This window comes from Schistocerca americana, chromosome 1 (genome assembly GCF_021461395.2).
Source record: "Schistocerca americana isolate TAMUIC-IGC-003095 chromosome 1, iqSchAmer2.1, whole genome shotgun sequence".
Lineage (NCBI taxonomy): Eukaryota > Metazoa > Arthropoda > Insecta > Orthoptera > Acrididae > Schistocerca > Schistocerca americana.
In genome coordinates, this window is record NC_060119.1 from 887,385,510 (window position 1) to 887,405,597 (window position 20,088).

Genomic DNA, 20,088 nt, shown 5'->3' on the forward strand with positions numbered 1-20,088 from the left:
TCGCTCGCTAACCGGAAACAGTGCGTGATCGATCGCACTAACAGTGGAGACGTATAGCGGGGCCTAACGGGCTAGGAGTTGCTTGTGGTACCACAGACGCAATCGGCAATTTTTGTAAAATGACGCTAAAGGCTAAGACTAGAAAAGCATGGTATAATCGGTCAGTGGAAACAGATTATGTGGCACACCGAGAGAAAGGCCAAGGTCGCCCACGGTTAGCAGGTTCTCGCGCATCTGGGAAGAAATTTCGTACAGATGTGATATCTGCCGCTTGATAAGTGGAAGTCACACGGAACATTTGTAGAAAGAAACTTCATGTTCTGTCAGTTTCAGAACAGAGAATTACATGAAGCAAGCAGATATCCTGCGTTATGTAATGTTGCTTTTAGGTAACAATTTAGAATAACCCTGTACTTCTCCATCTCATCTGAAGTTGTTCTCCAGTTGCTATGACCTCGCCGCCGATAGGACATCAAAATGTAATCTTCCTTGCTTCAGAATGTTTATGACAATTACTATGAGGAGGCGTAAGAGGATTAAAATAGACATGAAAGTGGCACTGAGGATACATTCAGTACAGGAACAGTGAGAAAACGTCCACCATATAACTGGTTGTGGACTACTACCAAAATAAAAGTAGCATGTGTTTTGAGAGGACTAAACCGAAAGCTTACAGCTTCAAATGTACAACGTTAGGAACAGTGTACAGCACACATACGCAGAGACATATTTCTCGTCAGCCCATCCCCAGCTTTACGAATCTGACCACAAAGTAGCACAAGAACATTCAGCATTAAACGTACTACATGACAGTTTGTACACGTGTGTGTGTGTGTGTGTGTGTGTGTGTGTGTGTGTGTGTGTGTGAGAGAGAGAGAGAGAGAGAGAGAGAGAGAGAGAGAGAGAGAGAGAGGGGGGGGGGGGCAGGGGGGAGACACATGGGGAGAGGGGCTGGCATCGCTTGGTCCTCCTGACATCAAAGGCTGCGAGATCGTCTCTCCTGTGCTTGGTTTCCCCGAATCAGGACGCTGGGAATATCGGTGAGACGGCAGTAAGTGGGTCGCTCCTTGAAAACAGACCGCGCTTACGCAACGTGTCCCCCCCGCTCCCCGCCCCCCTTCTCGTTCGGAGCCAGCGTCGCTCTCTGCGTGTACTTTTTAGTCTCAGCAACCTAACAGCAACTCATCGGGATAATGGACAATGTTTGCCAGAACACCAAGAGTAATCCTGTCCACGGTGCAACAGGTGGAAAACTTAATGTCAATCAGCGATTTCCTGAGCGTACTGGCGAAGGTATTATTCAGGATAATCGCCCATCAGTTTTTCAATACCCCCAAAGTCATCCCCCGTAACAGAGGCAAAATACAAATCTAGATGGTGAACATCGTTCAGTCATAGGTAATTCAATACCTGAGTTGGAACTCATAAAATTCCATTACACTGCCGACTTTTCCTATATCTTTCTCGCCGCAGGTCTGTTGCACTTCTATAAATACAGCTAAACGAAATATCATAATGTTTGTCCAGGAATGTACATTTGAAATTCACTACACTAGAAGCGTTAAATGTTACACATACCGTATGGAGCCAATTTCCTGTTCTGCTGGGACAAGTGTGCCGTCGTTTCGAATGCAACGGAGTTAATTTCATTTCTGTACTAAGAGATACCGACATACTCGCCGCTGGTCCATTATTTAATACTCAAAGACCAAGGAAAATAGGAAACATATGTCGAGTTTTAAGTGATTGTTCAATTCGCCAGTTTGCCAAGTAACACTTTCTCGCGGAATTCTTAATTTATAACATACAGTGACATCATCGACTTCTAGTCACTAAGCCATTAATATACTGTATTTCACTCCATGTGATTTCTTCAAAAGACTCTAAAAACTACCTGATTTTTTTCCATTTACTGTTTACTATAAATTATTATTGATTTCAGCACACTAAGGAGCGCTTGTGACTAGTTGTTCTTCGATGCTCTCTTCCGTTCCCAATATCTCTTGAGCCCTGATGATAATTTCTCCTTCCTCTCCTGTGGAAGGGGCTTCCGGCGTTTGGGGACTCTACGTGGTAGGATCCAAGACTCTACCACAGCACAAAATTTGTAACAATCTTCTACCTTAAGATCAATGATCCCAGCCGAATCCAAGTCCTTTAGTACTTCATTGAGCCACAGGCTTCCAGTCTTGTAACTTTCAACCAATGAGAAGATCTTCTTGGTAAGCCTATTGTTGTAGATGCCCATAGAACTTGAGCCTCCTACGTCGCACACTGGTGTTGGCTGATTCAGTTCAAAATTAGACTTCAATCGGTAGGTTCCATCTGGGAGCAATCTCGAGCCATGAATTTTTCTGGGAATACGTCTTTCGGCTTTCTCTAGGTCATCCATCGCGTCTTTTCTGTTCGTAAAGGGGGGTCTATGCGGTATACAGAGACTGTGGTCCGACAGCAGTTCTGCAATGACAGACCTTAGCATTCTTCGAAATGCGCTTCTTGTTGTGGATTGTGGGACAGATGACATGCTGCGTTGAGCTTGTTAGGCCTTTCTAAGATGGAGGTGCCGTCTCTACCATTGGGGTGAACCCATTCACTATACATTTTTTTTTAAAAAAAGCAGAAAAGATATCAAAATATTGCGTACGAATTTCAGTAAGCGCGATAGACTTACATCTGATTTAAGGACCACGCGACACGAACTGCTGCTTGGGGAGCCAAGCGGAGAAGGGTTTCCAAGCTTAAGATGTGTACAGTGTGTATCGGAAGTATTAGCGAAAACTGACACAGTTGAAAGTGTACGAGCGAAAAGGAGGGAAGAGGAGCCAAGTAAGTAGCTTGTGTTGAGAAATACTCATACCAACTGTAGTAGCTTGTGTTGAGAAATACTCATACCAACTGTAGACATAATATACTGTATTGAGTTTAGATCGTAAATAAAGGTTCAGTTGTGAAAAAAAATTTCATATATCTAGTTTCCAGTTGTGGCCAAAGTATGCCAAATCTCTCTCAAAGGTCTGAGGAAGAAAACTTGGGTGTGAATAATTTTGTAAGTGCTGAGTGCAACTTCTTGGTTCCTGGAATAAGCGATGTACAGAGGTTAACATAAAGTTGGAAACACCGTGAGAAATGTACACTTGAACACAAATGCAGATGCTAAGCCAAGCATAAACTGTTGTATTTCACTACGAACGTCATCTGTGCAATGTCTTCAATACGTTGCAGTTGTCAATCGTGGTCAGAGCAGTGTTCGGTGTAGTTTTGAGAGGATTATGCCGGAGCTAAGTAAATTCGTAAGCGAGCAAATTGTTGCCTTAATGGTGAGTGCTTCCGAAACCAGTGTCTGGTGTTTCAGGAGGCACCGTATCAAGATTTATACCGCATACAGGCAGGGGATTGCAGGACAAGCTGGAATTCCAGAACCACTCATCGTCAATGATTACAAGAAAACGTGGTGCCGAAGCCATAGAATCTGGACTACACACCAAAGGAAGCAAGTTATTTGGTGGAATGAGTCTTGTTTCAAACTGTTTCCAACTTCTAGCCGAGTTTATTACATCTACATCTACATTTATACTCCGCAAGCCACCCAACGATGTGTGGCGGAGGGCACTTTACGTGCCACTGTCATTACCTCCATTTCTTGTTATGTCGCGTATGGTTCGCGGGAAGAACGACTGCCGGAAAGCCTCCGTGCGCTGTGGAATCTCTCTAATTTTACATTCGTGATCTCCTCGAGAGGTGTAAGTAGGAATAAGCAATATATTCGATACCTTATCCAGAAACGCACCCTCTCGAACCCTGGACAGCAAGCTACACCGCGATGCAGAGCGCCTCTCTTGCAGAGTCTGCCACTTGAGTTTGCTAAACATCTCCGTAACGCTATCACCCTTACCATATAACCTAGTGACGAAACGCTCCGCTCTTCTTACGACGAAGGGTGAAACACTGCGGCTGTTCGATGACGATTTGGGCAGCCATATCGTGGTATTCCGCGGGCCGCATGGTTACTTTGCATGGTCGCACAACTGTCAAGGAGTATGTGAGAATTATAGCTGATCAGGTACATCTAATGGACAATGTTTGTTCCCTAATGATGATATGTTTCGAGACGACACGTGCCCTGCTCACACAGCTCGCACCGTCCAGGACTCCTTTTGTGAGCACGAGGATCAATTGTCGCATCTCCCTTGGCCAGCTTAGTGATCAGATCTGAGTATTATTGAGCTTTTGTGGTCTGCTCTCGAGAGAAGGGTGGGTGATCGTTATCCATCATCGTACCTGAGCCTGCCACTATTTTGCGGGAAGAATGTTGCAAGATTACCTTGAAAATCATACAGGACCTATGTTTATTCATTCCGGGACGACTGGAAGCAGCTTTGAATGCGAACAGTTTTCCTACACCACATTAAGCATGGTAATGTGTTGTGTTTGCAGGGTTTCCATATCTTTGTCCGTCTCCCGTCCGTATCAGTACGAGAGCAAGATAAGAACATCAATGGCAGACAGTTAAAGACTATTTTAGACAAAATGTTATCCTTTCTTGTTGACATGGTACCATTGCTGGTACCTACACTTCAGAGTACGTATAGTTCTTGAATACTTTGCGCAGGCATTGCTCCACATCCATTGAATGATTTGGAAAGAAACATCTTAAAACCTATAAAATCGGCCATAGCTCTAATTTTTATTATTTTTCGTTTACTGTCGATCTACAATCATTTTCACATCGTCAAATACATTGATAATATTTGCCTATTTGACGATAATTTAACATATGAACTTGGCTAAATGTTAAAAATGTTATGTAACGCTCATGGTGGTTTTTAAAAATGTGTCTTTTGTACGCAGATTTCATCCAGGAAGTGCCATTATGGAACGTCTGCAAAATATCAATCCACGGCTGCGATAATCTATTCGCTGAACCCGTAACGTCCTCCTGTCGTGAGGTAGCCGAATTTGGTTAACAGGGTGAATGTTCCAACAGTTTGTCTGCGAATCCCTCAGTTTTCCTCACTGATAAGGCCTCTTCCTGATCAGGTGCACTGAGAGAATGAAATATGATTTATTTTTTCTGCAAACCAGGTCTTTCTCAAGTAGGTCTTCGAGCTGTTGGCCCTGTTTCACCAAGTACTGCTTTATCTTTTCCAAGGTAACTCTTGAGAAATACCTATTTCGTATCCTCGTAAAAGTTGGCTACATTCATTCCCAAAAATTCTACTTCGTATTTACGGTACAGGGACATCAACTTTCACCCATTACTTCTATAGCGTTTTGTTCTCGCGTTTAATGATAAATCTATGTCGCACTACATCAGATTGTTTTTAAAAGGTCCGAGCGTTGGTGAGAATTTTCTTTTTCCACCTTCACCAAATGTCGCGAATTTACTCACAGTTAATTATTTAGATAAATGTACCATTATCTTCCTAAGTTTTTATGGAATCTTTGATTTTAATCGCACGCTACTGCATTGAGGTGACAAAGTCATGGGATACCTTCTAATATCGTGTCTGGCCTTTTGTACGGCGTAGTGCAGCATCTCGACATGGCATGGTCTCAGCAAGTCGTTGGGAGTCCCCTGCAGAAATATTGAGCCATGCTGCCTCTATAGCCGTCCGTATATGTGAAAGTATTGGCGGTGCTGAATTTTGTGCAAGAACTAACCTCTCTAGTATAACCCATGTTCGAGGGCTCGCATGTCGGGCGATCCGTGTGGCCAAATCATTCACTCGAATTGTCCAGACCAATCGCGAATAATTGTGACTCGATGACATAACGCATTGTCATCCATAAATATTCCATCGTTGTTTAGGAACATGAAATCCATGAGCAACTGCAAATGGTCTCCAAGTAGCTGAACGTAGCCATTACCTGTCAATGATTGGTTCAGTTGGTCCACAGGACCCAGTCTAGTAGATTCCATGTAAACTTAGCCCACACCGTTGTGGAGGCATCATTGGCTTGTTCAGTGCCTTGTTGACAAGTTGGGTCCATGACTTGGTGGGGTTTGCTCCACACTAAGTCTACCATCAGCTCCCACCAACTGAAATGACCAGGCCAGCGTTTTCCAGTAGTCTAGCGTCGAACCGTTATGGTCACAAGTCCACAAGAGGTGCTACACACGATGTCGTGCTGTCAGCAAAAACATTCGCGCCGGTCGTCTGCTGCCTTAGCCTATTAACGCCAAATTTGGCCGCACTGTCTTAACGGATACGTTCGTTGCACGCCCTACATTGATTTCTATCGTTACATCAAACAGTGTTGCTCGCCTGTTAGCACTGACAACTCTACTTAAATGCCGCTGCTCTCGGTCGTTAAGTGAAGGCCGTCGGCCACAGCTTTAGCTATGGTGAGAGCTAATGCCCGATTTTTTTTTCCGAATACTTTTCACATTGTGGATCTCAGAATACCGAATCCCTTAATGATTTCCGAAGTGGAAGTCTTAATTTCCGCCTTCCATTCATAATAATCATCGGACACCTTTTCACATCAATTACCTCAGTACAAATGACACGCCGCCAGTGCGCTGCCCTTTTCCACCTTGTGAACGTGACACTATCACTATCTGTATATCTGCATTTTTCTGTCCCATGACTTTTGTCACCTCAGTGCATATCGAGCTGTGTGTATTTCATATTTTTTTTGCGAGTAAAGCCACATTTATCATGTCCAAGATAAGTATGACCACCATTTCACCTGGACAGTTCATTCCCTAACTGTTGATAATGAAAAGTGTCTACAGATAAATGTTCACATATGTTCGATAAATTTCGGTTGGCGATAAACCGAATCGTATAATTAACATGGTATTAAAATTCTTATTTTATTTAAACGAAAAGCGTCAACTTTGTGAAGTTTTTTTAAACGAAACAGATCCGCTTTGACCATTTAACTACCGTTATTGTGGAGCATGAATCTGTGTAACAGAAACAGAATGTCTGTTATGTAAGAGATATTTCGGTCATACTGAAGAATTTTCTATTTGCCCTCGTACAAATTATGGAACTTTCCTGGACGCCGTAGCTGCTTATCACGGAAGTGCAACCTCCACTGTAAACTACTGTATTGTGTGAGTCCTGCAAAGGATTAAAAGCTTCATTTCATAGTTATGACTAAATATATCGCTAGGAGAAGACTAAGCAAAGAAGACTGGAATCCAGCATTATAGCTTGAAATAAAGGTGAAAACTTTACTCAAGTGGGAACGGAAGATGTTGAGTGCGGTATGCTGGATAAAGAGCAAACAGGATCACCGAAAATGAATTACGAATGTCGTGCTGGTACCAAAGCAGAGAGAAACCAGAACACTCAGAAACAATGTATGGTTTCAATATTAGCAATATAAATACTGTTTCGTAGCGACTAGTTGTTGCACATACATACATGTAAATAAACTACTGTATATCCGAGTACAAAAATAAGAGTTGAAAAATCTGTCTGTTTTTGATAGAAGCAGTACTCACAGGAGCAAAGCGACTGGAACGTGCAGCCACGATCATCACTTACCTGAAACAAGCAAAACAAAATAGGTGTAACATCGGTAACAGATATCGGGGTGTCACAATTACAATGGTCTTTACTTCACGATAAGAGGAAACCTACACAGTCTTTACATTTATGTGGGTTTGTCAGATGTGTCTGCCATATTATTTAGCAAAGGAGAAGCTTTGTTTCGTTCACAGTTTGCTACCACTGGGTTCCACACTTCTTCATTGGCGATGGTACTAAGAAAATTAGCTTAACTTTTGCTCGTTCTCTATACAAGATGTCCATTACTGTCCTTATTGTAGTATGCCTTTAAGGTTTCCGTTATATAATGTGTTTAGTATACATATTATTTTTAGTGCTCGAAACGCAACCGAAGTAAATTTTTTCCGCGTTTTAAAATTTGCTTTTCCCACATTCCATCTCTGCAATTTTTTTTATACAAAAGGCGAGGCTTCCAGGAAATACGAGTCATATAAAGTGTATCCGTATACTTTTGATCACATAGCGTAGGAAACTGAAGCCCTTACATGTTTAGTCTGCCTAAACATGTAAAAACCAGCAGCAGCAGGAGTTCACTAATGTGACCGCTACATAAAAGTTATCGAACGAGTTGGCAGTCTTCTTCTGTTGTATCATGTCTACATTACTGTCTGATACTGTTTAGATTTGTTTTCTCCAGACGATTTTTCATCCTAATTTTGTTTTAAGGGGGTGTTTTGCTCGAGAATTTTCAAAAAATAGTTTTATTGCATATTTCGATACGTTATATTATGAATAACATGTGGGCGGAGCCGTTTTCCTGTAAAATATTGCATATAATCGAAAAACACGATCATCGGACCAGCAGTCCGGCGTCGCCGAGCGCCTACGGATGGCACTCGGATGCTATCAGACCTATATGCGAAGACTTATCTAATGACAGTTTATTGGAAAGATGTGCTGGTGAGAGCACTCGAAACTCCAACGAGTCGCTAAATTCGCTAATTTGGACGCTCTCCCCGAAACATATATTCTGGTAAAGAAGTAGTCGGGATTGCAAACAATTTGGCCACAGTCTTCAACGACGGCTTCATGGGCATTCAGCTTGGCAACAAGCCGTTCGAAATTTGCAAAAGGCCAACGCGGACCGCCTTGCGCGCTCGTGTATCACCGCACGTCTACGCCAGTAAAGAAGCCAGGTAGGCGGCCCGGCAGGAGGCGGTGCACGCGAACGAGATTTATGTCGTGGAAGGCGTATGCATGCTCCAGGCATAGCAGACTGATGGTGAGTCCCAAAAAACCAACGAAAATCCTTTCCAAAACTTTAAACGCTCCTCGAAGACTTTTTTGCTGCTTGTTTGTATTGCCGAAAAACTACTCGGCCGATTTCGATGCCACTTAGCAATTTTTGAAGAGAGTTGAACTGGCTATGGTCGGAAACTCGAAAAGTCAAACAGTTTTCAAAATAACGGTTTTTTATGTGCGTTTGAATTCCCAAAGAAAGTCGATTTTCCTTTTTTCAAATAGTTGCCATTTGGTGAAAAAATTACACATATCAGAAGTTCTTGCATATTTCAATAATTTTTTGGTCCTGCCCGTTTCAGACCACCCAGTTACCTGAACGAGGACCACCCGCCTACTGGTGCACAGCTGGATTACCATCTTCGGTGCCACTTTGTTTAATAGCCCCTTAATATTTTTGGACAAAAAAATTTAATGCAGGTAAAAGATAGATGAATAAAAGGATTGTTTGATTTATCTTTTGATTTCACCTAAAAAAAAGTTGAAAATGAGGACCTCTAGACCAAAAAAAACCTTAAAGAGTTGGCTAAGCGTAACGCTTTATGATGCAAAACGTTCTTCCGCTAGCAATAAGATCAATGCTTATCAGAAGTTTGATTATACACTGACTAACGCGCCGTCAACTACTCCGCCCGCAATCTTTGCGGAAAATTACGTAAGGGAATTCGGTGAATTAGAAAGTGGGAAAAACAGTCATGCCGATTACCGTTCTGACGCAGTTCGTTATTAGTACAGGTGCCATTTGATTCTAAGACTTACTAAAAACTACAGAGTTCTCATGGCTAGTTTTGATAGACTTCAAATTTTCCGTTTGTCTTCAACGTTTAACCTCGCCGGACTATTATTCACAACGTTTAAAGAAAACTTACGACTGTTTCCTGTAGCATTAGTCAGTAATCTGAATGATGACGTAAGTATGCTTTCCTTGTGCTTAGTCGTCAATCGGGGCGCTTTATATTACTGATTTCCGGTGGGACTGATACAAATAAGGTCGCTATGGTTTCCTTTTCTCGTTTTCAGAAACATATTCAGATCACTGAAGCTGTTATTAAGATTATTATAACAGAGAAAGAGGGGTGAGACGACTGTGCAACTAACCGACCACAAAAAAGTAACTACTTAGCATAAGGATTAACAGAACGTTTCGCTTCATGCGTTTTCAAGAATGATGTGCCATCTTCTAGATGGTATCGTAAGATTTCTCAAGACGGTGTCTCCTTGTATTCAGCGCCACATTGCTGGATCTAACACTATGTACGTATTCTGGAGAACCTGTAATACTACGCAGCCAAATACAACACAAAAAGAGAGAACGGGGGAAGTCGGCACGCTTAGGATATAGTCAGTATCAAAAGCTTCATTCTACGATGAACGACTTGAATAGCTACTGCTGACAGTCCTGCACCTGCACAAATTAGTCAATATAGGCGACGTCTGGGGCTCATTGTTACTTCCAGCACTGCAGCAACAGATTTCGTCGAGCATTACGTGTGACTTGCGTCAGCAGAAATACAACGAGGCAATGAATGACGAGAAATAGTTCTTGAATCATGCTTTTCTCATTTGCGGTAAGCAGGTGCAGTTCAATCCTTAGAATTGTAGAAACAACTGGCGTGTCAAAGATAACCGCTAAAATCTGAATAAAGGATACCAAGAGACAGGTAAATGGTCGTCGTACTCGCCAAAAATCAAGTGGGCCTAAATCAACGAGAAGAGACCAATATATAGTCAATTTAGCTGCCAATACTGGCAATCCGTTGGTGTCAGCTACAGGGAGTGATCTGTTACGGCAGCGAATGTTGTTATTGTCCGTCGCCGGGTTGTCCGCCCTCTTAGCTGAGTGGCCAGCGCGTTTGAGTGCCATGCAGCTGGCGGGGCCAGATTCCCGGCAGGTTGGTGATTTTCTCGATTCGTGGACTGGGTGTTACGTTTTCATAACCATTTCATCGTCATCGACTCGTAAATCGCCCAGTGTGGCGTCAACTGGAAAGACTTCCAACTCGGCGACCGAACTTCCCAGCTGGGGAATGCCATATAATCGTTTCATTGTCGAAGGTTTACTATTGCTAGTTGCCATCGCAGCAAGCAATTCTGGAAAATAGCACTAAGCTATTACATCTCGTCATGGAGAAGCATGCACAGTGTTCTACCTCCAGTAGGCCATAGTAGAAAAAGTATCTAGGATTTCAGAGATATGATCTGACATGCGTGGGCGGCACCGATTTTATGGTGATTTGGTAACGCTATTCTCGAACTCACATTGTTGCCGAAGCACGCTTGACTATTTGGGACTGGATTTCTTTAGTGTGAGTGGGGCCTTTGGTTGAATTTTCGCCCAGGATGCTGCCAACTGTTCGATCTTTTTACCCTGCACACGAGATGCCTGTCATACAGTTCGTAAAAACATCGGAATCACGTGTGAGACAATAGATTACGTCGCTATATTTGTAGCTTTCCATCTCTTGCTGACTCAAAGAAGTGTTTGGACAACGAGAGATAGTAGACTTCGCGCTAAAAACCAAAGAAGCACCTTAAAATTTTGAACACCATCATTTAGATAATGTATTTGCAAAAACTTACAGTGATGCACATGTCTCTCGAGCAGTAACAGATCTGGTTAGCGAAGATTCACTGCTCTGTCATCGTACGGAGAACGGATGTAATTTATTTTCTGTCTCCTTATTTAGTTGTATCATTTTTTCATAATGACAGATCAATAAATTCCATCTAAAGATACTTTCTCATTTTTGAGATCTTATTGCAATATATTTTCGACTGTGAAGAAAACGTTTCTCCTCAGACGCTCATTTTATTCTACGATGATGCATTGCATCTGTACATCAGGCAATCATTTGAAAAGTTTAATTACGTAACCTGCACGGTCCAAGATTATCACATACGAAAAACAGGCATCGTATATACAGGAAAATAAATCCAACCATTCGTCACTTTTTAAGGATTATTTAAAGTAACAGCATCATCTGATGCCACCTGCTCGTGGTATCAAAAAATCTTTAAACATATGTGTGTGTTACAAACAAGAGACTTCGTATAGTAAACGAGTAGTGTCCAGTTTCAATCTTTGAGTATCATCTGACAAAAATCCACGAAAGTAAACTACTGGTAAATTAAACTCAGTGCATGTTGTTTCCCAAATATAATATTGTTTCCCAAATATAATAAGAAACTACAATTTGGGAAAATAGAATTCCGAATTATTGTTTTGCCTCACCCTTGGTTGTGGAAAGTATGAGTGAGTTTCTTTCAAATGGATGGTTCAAAATGGCTCCGAGCACTATGGGACTCAACTTCAGAGGTCCCCTAGAACTTAGAACTACTTAAACCTAACTAACCTAAGGACATCACACACATCCATGCCCGAGGCAGGATTCGAACCTGCGACCGTAGTGGTCTCGCGGTTTCAGACTGTAGCGCCTAGAACCGCACGGCCACTCCGGCCGGCTTCAAATGGATGGTCTTTCAGCTCTTTGTGATTGGTACACTTGGAAACTAAAAGCAGTTCGATGTATGTAAGCTCTCCCTTTTAACAAAAACACTTTTTTTGCTGTTTGAAATTTCCGTTTAGTAAATGGGTATTGTGACTACCGGCGAAAGGGGACTACGAAATGACTACGAAATCAATAATGGTCGAAACAGCTAGAAAATTTTACAATGTGCGACCTTCAGAGTGTTGCACATATCGAGAACAACGACTAGCGCCGGGAAGCGATTTATACCTGCCGGAACCAATTTACGGAAAGACCTAGTGCTAAAGTAGGAAACGTTACATTACCAACACAAATACTGGGCGTCGAATTGATTCCTTTCACTCAATGGGACATCCCGAAACGTTTTCCGTATGCAGTCGAAGGTCATGATCTAAAGCGTACTTCGGTCGTTTCTTTGAAAACACGAGGAATTCCAGAACAGAATACATCGGAGGATCCACGTGAGGTATCTGTTTATTACCTGGTCTGTGCAACACATTTTAGATTTCACGATTGCCTTTTTTTTCGATCAATGGAACGGAGATTTAGAGTTAACACTCACTGTGGCGCTATTATCACAGTCCATCTGCACGAGAGGATTTGCAGATAACACAGCAATTACTTTTCGTATGCCTTGCGCTAAGGCTGTAGCAAAATCATTGCTTATGAAGTGTGGCGTATTTGCCAAAAGTGTTCATTCAGAGGGGCAGATTGACAGCAAGCACGTTCTGGTGTCAGCCGTAACTGAATACCAAATACATTGGTGAGCCAAAACATTATGAGCACGTACTTAATAGCTTGTTTGTCGGCCTTTGTAACGAAATACATCACTGATTCTGCGTATATGGATGCGACAGTTTGTTGGTAGGTTTGTGGAGGTACGTGGCATTAGATGTCTACACAGAGGTCATGTAATTAGCGTAAATAACGAGCCGCCGATTGGCGTACGCGGTGACGGCAGCCGCTGATTGGCGTACGCGGTGACGGCAGCCGCTGATTGGCGTACGCGGTGACGGCGCCCGATAGCGACCCAGATGGGTTCCATAGGATTTACATCAAGCGAATCTGGTCGCCTAGACATCAACGTGAGCTCACTATAATGTTCATCAAACCACTATAGAACGGCTCTGGCTCCTACACATGGACAATTACGCTGCTGACATAATATCGTTATTGGGGAAGACATCAAGCATGAAGGGATTCCGGTGCCGCGCAGCTGTCAGCAAGAAACTGCTCCCGCCAGCCTGCATCCGTGGCGCGCTTCACGTTTCGAACCGCCGTTTGCCTCTACGACGACGTTTGTAGAGACAAGCATCGATGTAGTGTAGCAAAAATGTGATTCATCCGAAGAGCCGACACGTTTTCATTGATCGACTGCCGAATTCCGATGGTCTCGTGCCCACTGCTGTCGTGACTGACGATGTCGCTTGGTCGACATGTGAACGCGTAGGGGCCGTCTGCTGTGGAGCTCCATGTTGAACAATGTACGATGAACGGTGCGCTCCAAACGCTTGTGTGTGCAGAACTGTGCTCTTTCGGCAATGCCACGGATCACCAATAGAGATGACAGCCTCCGAAACCAAGGTGTTATAAACAGTCGCGTACGTCCAACCATTTAGCGCCTAGTGGTAGTTTCACTGACCTCTTACCTCTCTCCATAGATGCTCACGACAGTAGCACGTGAACATTCGACCAGCTTCGCTGTTTTCGAGATACTCGTTCACGGGCTCTGCGTAATAATAATCCACCCATTGACAAAGTCGCTTATATCAATGGGTTTGCCCATTTGCAGCCCATATCTTTGCTAGTGTGATCCCCCGTCCGTGTCTGCTCTGCTTAAATACTTCTGTTACTGCGTCACGTGCACGCAACACCAGCAGGCGGCATTCACCGTCGCGGTAGTCAGTGATCATAACGTTTTGGCTCATCAGTGTAATTTAGTATAGTCAGCGTTAACGAAAATTTGTAGCATACATATCCAGAAGCCGAGACAAATTAGAAATTTCTGCGAACTGGTCTTTTAAATCTTGGCAAGCAAACATCTGCAGAGACTGGCTAGCACGTACAGAGGAGCGCCTGCGCTGGTTCCGGCGTCGGTCAGATTTGGCGTCCAGAGCGGCAGCTGCGTCGTAACCTGCTCATTGCGCGGGTCAACAGGCGCCGCCTCGGCGTTGTCACGTCGGCGCGGCGCGCTCCGGCTGAAGGGCTGCACACAGCCCAAGTCCCACGTTACGTTCAGCGCCTCATTTCCTAATCTCATTCGCTAAGCATCGCCCGATGTAATTCGACTACATTCCATTACGCTTGTTTTACTTATGTCGATGCTGATCTGAAAGCTGCATTCAAGACACTACCATTCCATTCAACTGATTCTCCAAGACATTTGACATCTCCGACAGAAGTATAGTGCTATCCGGAAACAGGTAAACCTTTATTTCTTCCCCTTGACCATAATCCTCTTTCCAAATTCCTCCGTCGTTTCTTTACAACTCGCTGGATGTGCAATGTGTTAACTATCCGTAGACTGTTTTGTGTTGTTTTGTTTCAACGAACGTCAGAAATTGGTGTGTGTGTGTGTGTGTGTGTGTGTGTGTGTGTGTGTGTGTGTGTGTGTGTGTGTGTGTGTGTGTGTACAGAGGGGGGGAAGATGTTGATTTTTCAGTCAGCCGTTATGTTGCATGAAGGACAACAACGCAACTACTTTGTTCCATGACCAAATAATAATCTTCTAAAAGAAACGCTAACTTATTAGTACCACAGATTTAAATATTAGAGCTGTTGTGTAAGAAATATTGTAGTATTATCGATGAAGAGCAGTTCACAGCTCTTTTACCATCCTTATTTTGTCTTTTTATATGCTTATTTATACACATATGTAAGGTAGCAGTCCATATACAACTTGTTAAAGCGGAATCAGTCCGCGTTAACTTGTTTCCACGTTGTTCGTCCTGTCACATTTGTTCGGTAACGACTACCATCAAACTGCTTAAATGAATTTGTTAATGAAAAGTGTTTCTGTATGTAAATGGAACGGAGATCACTGATTTCTGTAGCGGGTCATTAAGAGGAATCAGCGGCGACGACCGAAAAATGAAAGTGTTTCTGTTTCTCGGCAGAACTTCAAATCATGCTGAGAGGGTGTGTATACGTTCCTTATTTTCTAAATTGAAGGGTATAAGTCTAGTGTCTAGAGTTCGTTAAGGTACCTACACACCGAAAACCACTTCAACAAACTCGACTGACACCCGTTTTCAACTCTAAGATTGACTTAGTTTTCAACTGTTATCAGCTGTTTGAAATCCCGAGTTTGAAAAACTAGTCGAGGGAAGTTTTGTGTCGCGTTTGTAGTTATAGTGAAAAAAAAAATGCGACAGTTGAGTCATTGACGCATGCGCATTGTCGTGTCGACTGCTTTCTTTCTTTCTTGTGTTTATACAATGGCGACTCCCGAGTATGTACTTTTTGAAAATTCATGGGTATATTCACGATAACCTAGCACACCCTAGGCACGGTTTCATAATCTTGGCCACTGATAGCCGATGAGAGTACATCACGTTTGCGTTACTGTCACCTGTTGCCAAATATCGAAGGATTACAGTAAGTTGTTGTACCGGATGTATTTCAACTGTAAAATCTGTTTCTTTCCGTGCAAATGCGGTGCTAATGCCATCAAGAGTTCTTCAAATTGACCACATGTCATCCAGACAAAATCCTTGAAACATTGCCTGTCTTCATATAGAGTTCCTCCAATACAGAATTATAAGGTTCATGGGTTTCTCTTCATAACAAAAACATTCAGGACCACATACGTCTTTTTGCGGTTGATTTTCGTGATCCATTTTCACAGACAGAATCCAATATCTTTTCTGTACAAACAACAACAATAATAATTATAAAAAATGCCGAATGCGTTTGTTTACAAGAATTTGAAACTGTTGTCCACATTTTGCAACTGTTAACAATAGTTGTAAGTCTGTCGAACTCTCAACAGTAGCGAGTCTGCCAAACTTAACAATTATGAGTTTTTGTTTGGTGAAGCTGGTTTTCAGTGTGAAGATACCCTTAGACGACAGGCTCATTGGGCGCGGAGCGGTGGCTCGCCGGAGACAAAGCTGGACAGCAAACGGGCCTTGTCCACCGGGCGCGATGCGACGCAGAGAGCGCGAGCAGAACATGGGCGTGCAGCGCCGCTGCACGGCTGTCCTCCGCTGCGCCACCTTGGCGGCCCGTTAGGGCAGACTTCATGTGGTCTGCGCCCATCATTCATACGTTCACTTTTTATTGCTAATCAGTGATGTTGTAACAGCAAAACTTTCAATGTATGCTGTATTTTCCCACACGTAAGATGTAAAACTACTGCACAGGAGAATTTGAATCAGCTTAGGAAATGGAGAACGTGCTTTGTAGCCAACCTCTCATGTTTTCCATGTTTTCTGTGCCACTTATAGTAAATGAGGTGACAGTCTCTTCGGTAACCGTCGTGACGGCAGATTACCATCTTTCTGAACTTAAGTAATGTCGCTATGAACGACACATTGAAAACAAAAATTTCAGAAGATGAAGTTGTGATGCAAATCTAGTTATAACAAAATGGACAGCTGATAACTTCGCAAGCTGTTGTCAAAACGTATTACTATTTTAGGCAGGTTTGCTCTCCCCCCCCCCTTGTTTAATTGCTGTTTGCTGTGTGACAAATACTGTCTCTTGATCTTGTAATGCTGCTGCGCGGGGTAGCTGTGCGGTCTAGGGCACCTTGAACCGCGGCTCCCCCCGTCGGAGGTTCAAGTCTTCCCTTGAGTGTGTGTGTGTGTGTGTGTGTGTGTGTGTGTGTGTGTGTGTTTTGCCTTTGTTAGTCCAAGTTACATTAAGTAGTGTGTAAGCCTAGGCAGGGACTGATGACCTCTGCAGTCTGGTCCCAAAGAACTTACCACAAATTTCCAAATTTCTTGTAATGGTGTCATTTCTTCTAATCGCAGTCAGCAGGGATTAGAGCGTCATGAACTGTTATAATCGGGTTGCATTAAACTGATACTAGATGCAATTCACTGAGGCAACTGTGACTTTCGCTTCCTTGCCAGTAAAAGAAGAACAAAAAGAAAGATTACAAACGAAAGTTCCATCATCGCTGTCAGAATGACATAGTGCTGACTGCAGCTTAAGGTTCAAAATGGTTCAAATGGCTCTGAGCACTAGGGGGTTTAACATCTGTGGTCATCAGTCCCCTAGAACTTAGAACTACTTAAACCTAACTAACCTAAAGACATCCCACACATCCATGCCCGAGGCAGGATTCGAACCTGCGACCGTAGCGGTCACGTGGTTCCAGATTCAAGCGCCTAAAACCGCACGGTCACACCGGCCGGCTGCAGCTTAAGGAAGTACAAAGCTCACCTCTTGGTGCGGAGCTAATGCGTCAACAAGAGGCTGTCGAAACGAACAGGAGTGCTCGGCTAAAAACAAGTTATTTTCCGTACCCATGCAGCTCGACCTCCGTTCGATTTCTGTCACAGGAACATTACAACTACAGACGGCCGGCCGTTGTAAACTTGGTACACCAATAGGTACTAACAGAGGGCGGACTGGGGGGAGGTGGGATAACGTAACGGGTTTTAGTTTCACCTTTGCATGTACATATTACATAAGAAGGAAACTGATTTGAGTATGTTAGCAACTTAGAATATCGACAGGTTCTTTGTGTATCTGTTCATCAGACACAACTTTCAGCACTAAACTCGAGCCATTCTTCCACGGAAGCGGACGTGATATCTAAAAAATTCTCAGAGAATTGAGACATAATACCCGGATTGCCGATGGATGATATCTCAGCCACATGAATCGTGACGCTTTGCGCCAAGTGCGTTAAAGGCACACACAGTGCACAGAAGACACGGAAGGAATCTATAGTTCCAGACCGATTGTGAAACATAAGCAGTGGCGGCCAGTGATCATTTCCTAATGTACCACAGCACACTGTAAATATCGCACTTGAGTTACGCTATTTCACTTCGAATGTGAGCCAGAAATCTCATGAAAAGTACGTCATTTCTCTTCGAATGCGTGATGGTGTGCAATTAAAACGGATGAAAACCTGTTTTGTTGCTCTCTCTCCAGGATAACCAGAAACCAGTGTCGATGGCTGCGCTACAGTCAGCTCGGAGAACAGACACAGCTGTCTGTTTTTGATTGTGCATGCTCTGATGTGACGTTATCCCGTCTGGCACTATCTATGAATGCTATGTTGCTACCAGTACCAAGTTAGTATTTTTCTTTGAAAGTGCAGAGATTTTTGAGGAGTAGTTGACGTAATTGCGCCTTGGCCCAGTGGTCAAGCGCACAAGTTCGCAATGTGTTAGCTCGTGATCGCTTTCCACTGTTACCATCAGCTTTTTCATTTTTTATTCCTCACCATGTTAAATTATTATTATAAAATAACAGTTCAGTTTACAATGGAGTTGCGATTACTATCCTTGGGAATCAAAAGACTATGGATGGCGGTTAAAAAGTGAGTAAATGAGAAAATTTGATATCGAAGTGTACAAAAAGTGGGTATCATGTTCGCAATACACTTTTCTGTTTTCTATATTTGTTTTTCAGAACAGTTTTGTGTGTGCTACAGGGAGAGTGAAAGATCAGAGATATTAATGCATTACAACAAAATAGCAGAAATCATAAATACATGAACAACACACTTGATGTTAATGTATTGGGTAAAGCTAATCTCGCAGCAATATTATGTTGCGCCTATCATGACAACATTGTGAAACACAATCTGCTTATTTTTGTAATATTGTGGCACATTGGTAAAATATTGCCCAAACCACCACTGCACATGCTCATGTAAACTCTGTGGTCACGATCCAGACAGAGAAAATATTAGTCTCACACACAGTGTGTATCGGACAATAGGACAATGAGAAGGTGAAATGCATTAATCCAGTAACATAACTGAATGGATCGATAGGGTTGAAAACAATGAATATACAATGGAAATGAAAGTGAAACCTACATTATTTCTCGGATACAACAATGGTTAAGGCCACTGCTCACGAGAAGCAGGGAATCGACTTTCGGATTCCAATCTGCCACATATTTTCAGTTGTCACTACGTTATCTTTAAAACTGTTGCCAGACCAGTTTATCTTCCACCAGTTTTGACAGCATGACTCGCCAATCTATACCTGGAAACCCTTTCAGGAGTGCTAGTTCTGCAAGGTTCGCAGGAGATCTTCTGCAAAGTTTGGAAGGTAGGAGAAGAGGTACTGGCAGAAGTAAAACTGTGAGGACGGAGCGTGAGTCGTGCTTGGGTAGCTCAGTTGGTAGAGCGCTTGCCCGCGAAAGGCAAAGGTCCCGAGTTCGAGTCTCGGTCCGGCACACTGTTTTAATCTGCCAGGAAGTTTTTATACCTGGAAAGTTGAAGTCGCCCTCTATACAGCAGCGTGATCAGGAAACTTATTCACGAAATTCTGCACGATTTCTCTGAAGCACTCTACACTGCGGCTCCTGACTCAAGCGATCTTTGAAAGCGTCCGATTATCATTTTTGATCCGCGTTTGATGCTTAACTTCATTCACATTAATTCACATTCGGAATCTGTGATAACCTTGCTAAATATTATCGAATTATCCATTGGCGACTAACCTATACTTACGATAACTACTCCAATCCTAACTTTGGATTTCGTTGCTATTCACTTCCGGTTTCAGCCAACTTTCTGTTCCTAATACTGTCTGGGCGTTATAACCTTCAACAAGCGATACAAATTCTGTAACTTAGCATGGATGTCCCTGTAGTTTACTAATATCATGTTAACCTTTGCTATTTCAGATCTGTGGGGA

General features: G+C 43.0%; 1 protein-coding gene and 1 non-coding gene across 4 annotated transcripts in view; one reads left to right on the forward strand and one right to left on the reverse strand.

Annotated features, from left to right (window-relative positions):
- The window catches only part of LOC124614399 (transcriptional coactivator YAP1), a 353,914-nt gene that overhangs the window by 200,882 nt on the left and 132,944 nt on the right, over positions 1–20,088 (reverse strand). The gene's annotated exons all lie outside the window — the stretch shown is intronic.
- On the forward strand, positions 19,551–19,625 carry Trnas-cga. The gene has a single exon. It is a non-coding gene; the product is annotated as a tRNA-Ser (tRNA).